The 11,065-nt window shown below is 41.6% G+C and overlaps 1 pseudogene; it reads right to left on the reverse strand.

Moving 5' to 3' along the window:
* Nucleotides 1-1,741: 1,741 nt before the first annotated feature.
* Nucleotides 1,742-2,542, reverse strand: LOC123950412 (annotated as a pseudogene).
* Nucleotides 2,543-11,065: the final 8,523 nt, after the last annotated feature.

Here is an 11,065-nt window from a genome sequence, read left to right on the forward strand (position 1 = left end):
ATCGTTTCTTAAAAAAATAGAGTAGATTAAAGATTACTACCAAATTAAAGCAACTCTCATTCACTGCCATTTTGTCAAACTTTCTTGAGTATGATAAATAAGGTAGGGGTTATACCTGGCATGAGAATAAGAGAGGATATGTCCTTGGGAGAGTGACAAATAGAAAACTTAACTCTCAAATGTGTAGTGGTGGAAAATAAGATGATAAATGTTGCTCTGGTCCACATTTTCCCATCTTGGTTACAAGGATTTAATGAGAAAGTTTGTCAAATTCATTTTGAGAATTTCCTCTCTCCATTCCTGTGTCCATGACCTTGTATCAGGTTCTTATACCCTCCTTCAAAGAGTATTAGAATGGATTTTTCAACTTTTTATTCTGAAAAATTTCAAACACATAGAAAAATGGAAAGAATAGTTATAATGAACATCCACATACCAACCCAGATTTAACATTTCATCTTACTAGTTTCTTCTGTATATATATACGTATATATTTTGTTCTCTCAACTACTTGCAAATAAGTCGCAAGCACCATGACAATTTCTTCTTGGGATCAGTCATCTGTTTGCTTTATCCATTAATGCTCTTCCTCTGAATTGTTCTGTATCTCAGAGACCCAGTGCCTGCAAAGTAGGTTTCGCATACTCTCTGATGACTGGGTTCTTCTTAGGTTTTGGCTAATGGGAAGCATTGGCTGGAGATAAGATGGTAAGGAAAGAAAAGAAGACAGGATATTTCTACTGCTCTTGCTGTGTTTTGGGAAGTGTCTTTGGCACTGTTTGTCAAACAGCCCCTTTCTCCATGGTCCAAGCGTCCATTGGCAAGTCCCTCTCAATTCCCACTGGACAGTTGTGGCCCCTGGGCTCTGATAACACCACGTCCTCCCATTGTTCCTCCAACTCAAAAGGTAGCAGTGGCTTTCTGCTTTTGTCACTACCTGGATTCCCTCTTTTTAAATCTTTTTTGCCCTTTCAATTCTGCCAGCACCTTTTTAACCAGTCCCCCGTATTGAATTCCGTTTTTTGAACTCTTTCTTGTAAGTTCGTTCATTTTTTCTTTCTTTCTTTCTCTCTTTTCTTCCTTCCTTTCCTCTTTCTTTCTTTCTTTTCTTTCCTTTAAGGTGTGCACTTTATTGAACTGGATTTAAGTCAGTTCACAGATAAGCCCCAGCTGCCTCCATGCCTCAACTTCCCTCCCAGGGAGACCAAAAGTCTTCATCATACACCTCAAGTTGGGGAGATAGAGAGGACCATGGATGGCAGACCATTCAAAATAAAACAAAAATAACAAGTGTTAAGGCAAAGATTAAAAAAATTGGACTACATAATTTACACAAAAGCAATGCCATCATCCTCTCCTGTGTAGACTCTGGGGAGGACTGGCCCCTTTCTTCACGGAGAAATGGGGCTGCTTTTGGGAAGGCAAGGGACTTCCTGTAACAATGCATCTCATGATATTTGGAAAGGCTATTTAAAAAAGCAATGTACAATCAGTCCTTCTGCCACATTGTAGAACTTTAGGGATACTTGTTCCAACCAACTGCTATCACCTTTACTGTTCCAACTTTTAAATCCCAAGTCAAATGCCAAAAAACAAAACAATCACGCCCCCCAATCCAAAATCAAAACCAAACCAAAACAAATTAAAATAAGCCAATGAACAAAGAAAGCCATGCCAATCTCATCTCGTTTTCTGCACAAGTTAAGTTTTGTCCAAAAAGGGTGTAAGGCAATGAGTCCACCTAGAAGTACCTGCAGTAGGTGATGGAGGGGTGGGACTCGTCGTACTCCTGTTTGCTTCCTGGCCCGCATCTGCTGGAACGTGGACAGTGAGGCCAGGATGGAGCTGCCAATCCACACAGACTTGTACTTGTACTTGTACTCAGGCTGTGCGATGATCTTGATCTTCATGGTGTTGGGTGACAGGGCGGTTGTCTCTTGCATCTTATCAGCAATGCCAGGGGACACGGTGGTGCCCCCTGATAGCCCCATGTTGATTTTGAGGTTCCTGTGGTTGTCAACATCACATTTCATGTTGGAGTTGAAGGTATTTTGAGGATTCCACAGGATTCCGTGTCCGGGAAGGAAGACTGGAAGAGCACCTCGGGGCAGCAGAACCAATGGTGATGCCAATGGTGATGGCCTGCCCATCTGTCAGCTCACAGCTTCTTCAGGGAGGAGCTGGAGGCTGTGGCTGCCATTTCCTGCTCAAAGTCCTGGGCGACATAACACAGCTTCTTCTTGATGTCACATATGATTTCCCACTCAGCAGTGATGGTGGTGAACCTGTAGCCACTCAGCAGCATGCGGGGTTCCTCAGAGGCCACACACAGCTTGTTGTAGGGGGTGTGGTGCCAGATCTTTTCCATGTCATGTTTGATGGTGTACTTCAGGGTCAGGATGTCCTCTTGCTCTGGGTCTCCTTGCCCATGTGGGAGTGCTTCTGGCCCAGGCCTACCATAACGTCCTGGGGCCAGGTTCACCCCATGATAGAGGGCAAGGCTGCCTGGGGGGTCTTGTGATCGGCAAAGTTGGTCTTGCATGTGTGGGAGTTGTTGTTGACCCTGAGTGCAACATATTTTCATCCATGGTGAAGTGGTGGTAGTGCAGACCCATGAGAGCTAGGGGGCTTTTGTTTGCAGGAAGGACACAGTTTCTGGGGTGGTAAGTTCTGTTTCCTTGATTCTGAATTACATAGACTTTAAATTTCATTGACATCTTTCTTTTAAAAGTAAGTATTCTCTATCAACCTCAACACCATTATCACTTAGGGGAAGTAATAATACCTTCCTAATATCATCTAATACTCCAGTTCCTATTAATGTTTCCTCACTTGTCTCCAAAATGCTTTTTATAGTGATTTCTTCAAAGTAATGCAATCAATATTAAATCATTTTTTGATTATTATGTCTTTTCTTTTCTTTTTTTTAAGCTTCTCTTAATCTGGAACAATTCCAGGATTTTTTTTTCCTCTATGACATTGACTTTTTGAGGGTCCAAAGTTGTCTTCTAGAATTTTCCACATTCTAGATTTTTTCTGATTTTTTTTCCTCTTGGTGCTGCTGGACTTATTCCCAAACTTGTTACATTATTTCATAATCTGGAAGTTAGGTATAAAAGCTTGACTAAATTCAAGTCAAAATTTTTTGGCAAGAATGCTTTTTAGATGTTATTTATTTCATATTGTGTCATACTAGGAAACAAAATGAGTGAAATATTTAATCATTTAGGTAAGATTATGACTATTAGATCTTTTTATTTTTAATGGCTGCTAAATCTTATAAGCAGTCAATAATAAGGGCAGTTACCACTTTTGCATTTGTTTCTGGAAATTTTGTAGCCCTGTATGATAACTAAGTGAATGTTAGTATTATATTTCTATGACATTTTAAGCGTATGTTTTATATGTATAGTGACCTATGTTATTTCTATAGAATGCTATCTTGTAAATTGTACATGTTCTGTGAGTATTCATGAAATGAATGGCCAGCCATGAGTTTTATAGCAGTGTGATTGCTTGCTCTTATATCCTAGTTCTTCTTTTACTGATCTCTTTTTTGCTAAACTCCTTTACTCTTAGCCTTTATATACAGCAAAAAAAAAAAAAAAAAAAAAAAAATCAAATAGGAATGGTTAGATCTAAAGTCAACTTTTTTCTACCCATTCATAGTCATTGACTCAATATGTTTGAAAATGAACTCATCATCTTTCCTACCAAACTTGCTCTTCTCCTTTTATTGCTTAATATGGTGGTTAGCATCATTCAATGGCACCAACTCCCAGCTGAGCATGCATCTTTGACCCCTGACTGTTACTCACACCCCTTATCCAATTATTCCTCAAGGTGTGTCCATTCTGCCTTCCTGACTGTGTCTTTCTCAATAACTTGAATCTTAACCCCATTACTCAAGTTCAGGTTTTCACCAATCCTCAAGTAAACTACTTCAGAAAATGCCCTCCCTGCTTCCAGGCTCACACCCTCAAATCTTTCTTCTACATTACTTCCAGAAAGTTCATTCTGATATGCAGATTTTCTCATTTCATTTTCCTGCTTAAAGTATTTTAATTGCTTTCCATCACCTACAGGATGCAAGGCCCTCCATGTCAAGGTGCTGTTCAGCTCTCCAGTGTCTCATCTTGAGGCTCTGCTTCTTGCACCCTGACCCCCTACACTAGCCCTCACATGTCACAACTCTACAGCAGGCTATGCTTGTTTATCGACACACTTGTATCTGCGTTGTTTTCACCTGGTTACCTCTGCTGAGGCTTCAATCTCAGCCAGAGATCTGTCTTTATGTGAATCCTTCCGTGATGCTGTCCGACAAAGTATTCTTGAATCCCAGTACCTAGCTCAGTGCTGGTACAAGGAAGTGAGTCGTAATTTCCTCCAGCCCACTGAAGGGGGTACTCAGCCACACTTCTCCCTCCAACCCTCCAAAGGCTTTCCCTGATCCATCCTTCCTCCTAAATTAGTCTCCATCCCCATTAACTACTCTCTCAGCAAAATTTTCCTGATTTGTCTAGACTCGTGATAGCTACATGGAAATATAAAGATACTAAAAATATAAAAAAAACATATCACAAAGGCGAAGACTCAAGGCTTGAAGCAGAGATCCTCAGGCCAGCATCAGGGCTCTGGCCTAGACCCATAGAGAAAGGCTGGGGACAGAAGTCTAATGAGGTCACAGAAATGATCAGGCCAGATATGTCATGGCCAGGAGTGAAGTCAAGGGCCAAAATCCAAATCAGGATATAGGAACCACAGCAGGACTAAAGTGTGGAAAAAGTAGCCACAAGAATCTCACCATGTTGTTCTTTTCATCTCATCTTTGGGACTGGGAGGTCAATGATGAGTCTAGAAGTTTGTAGTTTGTGACATCACAAAATCAGCCTGATAATAGTTGTATGAGAAGGAAGAGTGGGCATCAGTCTTAAATTGTGGTAATTAAGTAATCATTTCTTTTTCTTGAATGAATCACTCTGTGTTTTTCTGCATCATTTTCTGCATCATAGGCAAATGAAAAACAGGGACCTAAGAAAGAATAAAAATAAACCAATGTTGAATTTTAACAAGGCCAATTCAGAAGAATGCAAATACTACTGCATGAGTCTGGGTAGGAGAAGGAAAAATGTCTTAAAAGATGATTATACAAAGAATGATAAAAATAGAAGTAGAATGTATGGGAAAATGTTACCCATGAAAAAGGAAAAAAAAAGCACTATCTCTTAACTTCCTTACTTGTTTGGTATTTGGTAATCATGTCATTCTTCTTCCTAAAATCTTCCAATGCTTTCGTAATGCATTTGGAACAAAACCTCAAATCCTTAGTATGACCTGCAAAGTCCTGGGCTCTGGCTCTTGCTGACATTTCCAGCTGCATCTCACACCTCTCTTGTCTGTCACTGGGTTCTAAGCACATAGGCCTTTCTACTGGTTTCCAAAGACACCGAGTTCCTTTCCTTAGGGCCTTTTGCAGATATTTCACCTTTTTCCTGGCATGGTCCCCTTGCCCGTGATTTAGTGCCAGCTTCTCCTGGCTATACTTCTCCCCACAGCCCTCAAAAGACTTTCCCTGATCTCTCTTTCCATCTAAATTAGCCTCTATCCCCATCAATCTCTCTCCTAGCAAAATTTTCCTTTATTGCACTAATCAAAATTTGTAATCATTGCTTCATCTGGATGTCATTTATTTGATATTTGAGAGCTTCAGAAGTATAGGAACCATGCCTTTTTTGCTTACAGCTAGACAGTAGGAATTCAACAGTTAAGTATCAATTGAATGAAGACAGAAAGGGAAGATGAAAAAATGGACTGGTGCAATCATCTTTGCGGCACAGGCTCCTATTTATCCCTCAATCTCTCTCACTATTATCTTTTCTTCATTAGTAACAGAGTCTCAATCTTGACTCAAACAACTCCTTGACCAGAAGAAGACTATGTTTCCCCAGACTCCTTTGCAGCATGTTATAGGTCTGTGACTAAGTACTGGCTAACAGGATCTAAGGGGAAGTAGCATTTGCAACTAATGAGAAAGATCTTTGGAGGGGAGTTGTCTGTCTCATTCTTTGACCTCCTTTCTATTGTCATCCTTTCTATTGGTTGGAGTAAAGACATGATGGTTGGAATGCCTGCAGCCAAAGTGACATGAGGTGGCATGCAAAGAGTAACATAGCACGAAGTAGAAGAACCTGGATCCCCAAGGATTTTGTGGAACAGAGCTGCCATATTAGGTTGGGACTATGGAACTGTGACAGCTGTGCCTTATCCTAATGGGTAAGTACAGGTAAGGTGCTGTGGCACAGGGAATGGGGCTTAAGGAAATCTGAGTGCAGTTTTGAGAACATTGACATTAAAAGGTAGAAGGACATTCCATGGATAACACGCTCCATTCATATATGCACTAAGTAATGAAGTAGCATGGCGTATTTAGTTAATGATAATTGGAACTCTAGGGTCATCAATATACAAGAGCTAGAGCAAGAGCAGTTTATAAATAAACAGTTTACAAAACCAGATTATAAACACATAGAAGATTGAAATTGTGGCAGAGACTACTTCCAAAATCCATGCTCCCCTTCCTTCCCAACTCTGGTGTGATTATTCATAATTATGAAATATTTCCACTTCTCCTCCTTTTGTTTTTATTGTTGTTGTGTTTTTTGTTTTGTTTTCTGGTGGGGGAAGGAAGGAGCAGAGGGAGAAGGAGAGAGCGAATCTTAAGCAGGCTCCATGCCTGCTCTAGTGTGGAGCCAGACTCATGGCTCAATCTTATAATCCTAAGATCATGACCCAAGCTGAAATCAGGAGTTAGACACTTAACCCACTGGGTCACCCTGGCGTCCCTCTCCTTTTGATAACTGATAAAATTGCACTTTTTCTGTCCCTTTGTAGGTAGACTCACTATGTGACTTGCTTTGGCCAATAAAATGTAAATTTTAAGAACTAGAGCAAGATACATGCTCGCTCTCTCTCTCTAGTATGATGACTGGAAATGTTTCTGATAATGGTTTTGGGTTTCAGAGTGAAAACACCAGCGATCAGAGCCCTAACAATCTAGGTTGGTTATGTCATGTGAGAGGAAAATAAGCCTTTGTTGTTTTAAGCCTTGAAGATTTTGATTGTTACTGCCGTTTTATTTAGAGTGGCAGTGTACTTAGATGAGATAAGCTTTCCCAGGCTCTTTTGCAGCTAGGTGTTGTCAGGTAACTGTTTGCTGCAAGACCCAGCACAAGGATTGTCTTTAACTCCTGGGAAGACTGCATAAAGGAAGTCCCATAACTGGCAAGGACCCTTTTTGCCCTTCTGCTTGTCCTTTTTTCTGTCATCTGGAATTCAGGCAACAATCTCTGACATTCAGAGAAGAGACCATGAAGCAATGCAATTTCTTATAAAATTAAACATGTGACTACTGTAGAACCCAGTAATTGTCCTCTTGGGCATTTATCCTAGAGAAATGAAAACTCATGCTCATGTGAACACCTGTTCATGGATGCTCAAAGGTGTTTTATTCATAATAGTAGAAAACTACAAACAACCTAGAATTTCAACAGGTGAATGGTTAACCAAATGGCACATACAGGTCTATACCGTGGAATACCACTTGGCAATACAAAGGAAACAAGCTCTTGATACATGAGACATGCAACAACCTAGGTGACTCTCCAGAGAATTCTGCCAAGTGATAAACTCCAAATGTAACCTACTACATGATTCCATTTATACAACATTCTCGAAGTGATAAAATTGTATATACAGGGAACAGATTAGCATTGCAACTTGTGCTGATGACAATGTTCTCTATCTTTTTTAAAAAAATTTTATTTTTTTATTTTTTAAAATATTTTATTTATTTGACAGAGAGAAATCACAACTAGGCAGAGAGGCAGGCAGAGAGAGAGAGGAAGAAGCAGGCTCCCCGCGGAGCAGAGATCCCGATGTGGGGCTCGATCCCAGGACCCTGGGATCATGACCTGAGCCAAATGCAGAGTCCTTAAACCACTGAGCCACCCAGGTGCCCCAATGTTCTCTATCTTTACTATTATCGCTGTCAATATCCTGGTGGGAGAGTCTACTATAGATTTACAAGATGTCACCATTGGGGAGAACTGGGTAAAGGGCACATAAGATCTCTCTGTATTAGTTTTCACAATTGCATGTGAATCTAAAGTTATTTCAAAATTTTTCATTAAAAAAACAAAAAGAGTTAAGAAAGAAAAAAGAAAAACCCACAGAAGTCAGATGAGTTAAAAAAAGATGAGTTAGGCTGGAGTCTTTGGGCTATTGCTGGTTGGGGATTCCTAACAGGAAGGGGGGTGAAATGTTGGTGGTGAGAGCTGAGGAGGGGCAAGGAGGGTCAGCAGGAGTGGGTCCTCAGAGCAGGGCAAGGGGGAAGCACTTACAGTCCTTTGAAGGGCTCACAAGGATACCCTCTGATGGAGCCAGAGGATTTTGAGGGAAGTTCAGCCAGAAAAGGGGTGCGAGCCAACAGACAGAAGATCTCACGAGCAGCTACTTGTAAAAGAGAGGTCCTCATCCCTTGTCAATTCCCACAGCAGAAGAGCTGGTGTAAGGTTCTCAATCTGGGCTGCTCCTCACTATCCCCTGGGAGCTTTTGAAAGTACTGCTACCCAGACCTCACCCCCAGACACCTCACCTTGAGTCTGAGGGACTCGAAGACCCATGTTACACCACCTCCCAAAGACATGATACAGGGCATCTCCCCTACAATGCCCCTCTCCCATTTGGGGTACCAGTCACCCATCAAAGATCAATGGTGAGCCAGAACCCAAGGTCTGCCTTCAAGACCAAGCAACTAGCCACGGGAACCGGGTTCCCGTGGCTTCTCTGCACTGAGTGGAGACATATGACAACACAGACAGCAGCTAAGAGATGGCAAGAAAAACATGATAAATGAAAGTCATACAGTGGGGAATGAGCAGATCGCCTGGAGGCTTGAAGGGCTTAGTTTGCATGCGCACAAGGAATGAATTATTAGGGATAGCAAAAATAGGGCTTTCTCAGAAATGGAAGATGCTTTTTACTAAATATTACTTAGAACAAATCTCATATCATACCTTAATGTTTACAAAGGGGAGAGAGGGCAGGAAGGAACAGATTTCCCAGGGGAGGAAATTGCAACGAAAACAAGTAATCTGGATCAAGCCAGAGCATGTTTGAGCAAAAAGAATACCCGAGGACAGAGGAAACTCTAAGGATAAGATAGGATTTTACATAGCAGGAGCCACAAACTGGATGGATTTTCGACCATTTTAAAGTAGGGACTGTTGTCTAATGCCAGAGCAAGAAGTTCGGTAAATGAATACTATTTCCTACAGATTCTATGCTCGAAGACTTTTCCCAAGTTCAGAATAAATATTTTTAAGTGAAAGACAGCTTCAACTCCCAACCATAGGGGAATGGTTGGGTAAATCCCAGTGCACAGCATGAGGAATAATATGCTACCTTTACAAATGACGCCCATGAGAACCCGGAGAACACAGACCGATCGGGTTAAATAAAGAAAGCAAGACACAAACTGTGTGTGCTTTCAACTATGTGCGAAACATGTATTTTCTTTCATACTTCTTCACTGTACATTTCTAAATTTCCATCAAGGAGTATGTATTATTTTAATAAGAAGAACCAAAAAAACAAATGTTGTTTATAATCTGACAGACCTCTTTCACGTTTTGTATCCTTCTTTCCCCACCAGTGTGTTCACAGAAGCACGTTGACAGTAAATGATGACATTTACCATGTATCGGGCATTGTTCAAAGCTCTATTTACAGAGTAACTCACTGAGTCTTTGCAATAATTCTGTAAGGTATGTGTGCTATTCCTATTATTATTACAGGTTGAACCCATCCATTGTTTTTTATCTTCATCTTTTCTGCTTAGCTGCTCTATTCTATTTTTCTTTGCAACACTATAGCTCCTGCTTCTCATTGTCATTTTTTGCGTCAGCCGTTTTGTGCAGTGGCTGATCTCGTGGCTAACTCCCTTCCCTGTAAGCTTTGAATATTTCCGTGACAAACATTTCCAGGGCCTTTGCTAGGACTCAACCTATTCCATGTTCACCTTAATTAGATGAGAGCCGCATCCCCTTGTGTTTCTAGGAATAGCTTTGTGGACAGTGCAGCCTCCCAAACATTTCCACCATTTACAGTGGAACAGAATTTAGAGCATGTTTGGTTGCAAGTCGCTGAAACCTGAGCCAAAGATCTAAAGCATAAAATAATACATGAGTTCTTACAGATTTTAAGGGTACTGAAGTGTCACAGAAGTGAGCCCACCAAAGAAGCTCATAGAAAACACAGTAGCTCGTAGAACTTTCGGTTCCAGAGTCTCAGAGGCAAGCACTGTGAGCTCACTTCCTGACTCTTGCCTCTGCTTCGCCTCATTTTGCAGCTTGGCCGTCTCCACACAGCAGAGAAGACGGCCGTTGCCAGCTCCAGGACTGCCCCATCCCACTTTATCCAACATGACATCAAGAGGGTCTTCACCCAGCTGCTGAGTGTCCCTCTGAGGGAAAGATTCTGGTTGGTGTGGTTGGGGAGGCCTGCAAGTGGCCCAGCCCAGGTGAGCCTCCCCCTGGGTTTCAGAGTAGGGGTGAAGCTACACCACTGGGTTTACTGGGAGAGTTGGAGCTTCTCACAGGGAAGGAGGCTTCGTTCCCGAGGGGATGGGGACTCATGGTCTGCGACAAAACCTGTGGCAGCCACTGAGCAGTGTAAGTCGGGAGATCTTCAAATATAACTTAACCTGCAATAAAGTGTCTAAATCATTTTCTCCCTAACATTCAGTTTTCATTTGTGTGATGTGATTTAAGATACGGTTTGCCCTGGATATAAACTGCGGAACATGATTCGGTGAGAAAAGCACAGTGCTGCCCAAGCCATAGTGAACTTCATGACTAGGCAAACCCATAAATTAAAAATCACAGGTACAGGAAAATCTCACCCCCAGGAGGGAGAAAACTTAAAGAGCCAGGACAAGGGGCCAGAGCAGGGCCTTGTCGAGCCCCAAGTTAGCATTTGCTATATTACTAGTGAAGATGGTGATGCG

The sequence above is a fragment of the Meles meles genome, chromosome 9 (genome assembly GCF_922984935.1).
Source record: "Meles meles chromosome 9, mMelMel3.1 paternal haplotype, whole genome shotgun sequence".
Taxonomy (NCBI): Eukaryota; Metazoa; Chordata; class Mammalia; order Carnivora; family Mustelidae; genus Meles; species Meles meles.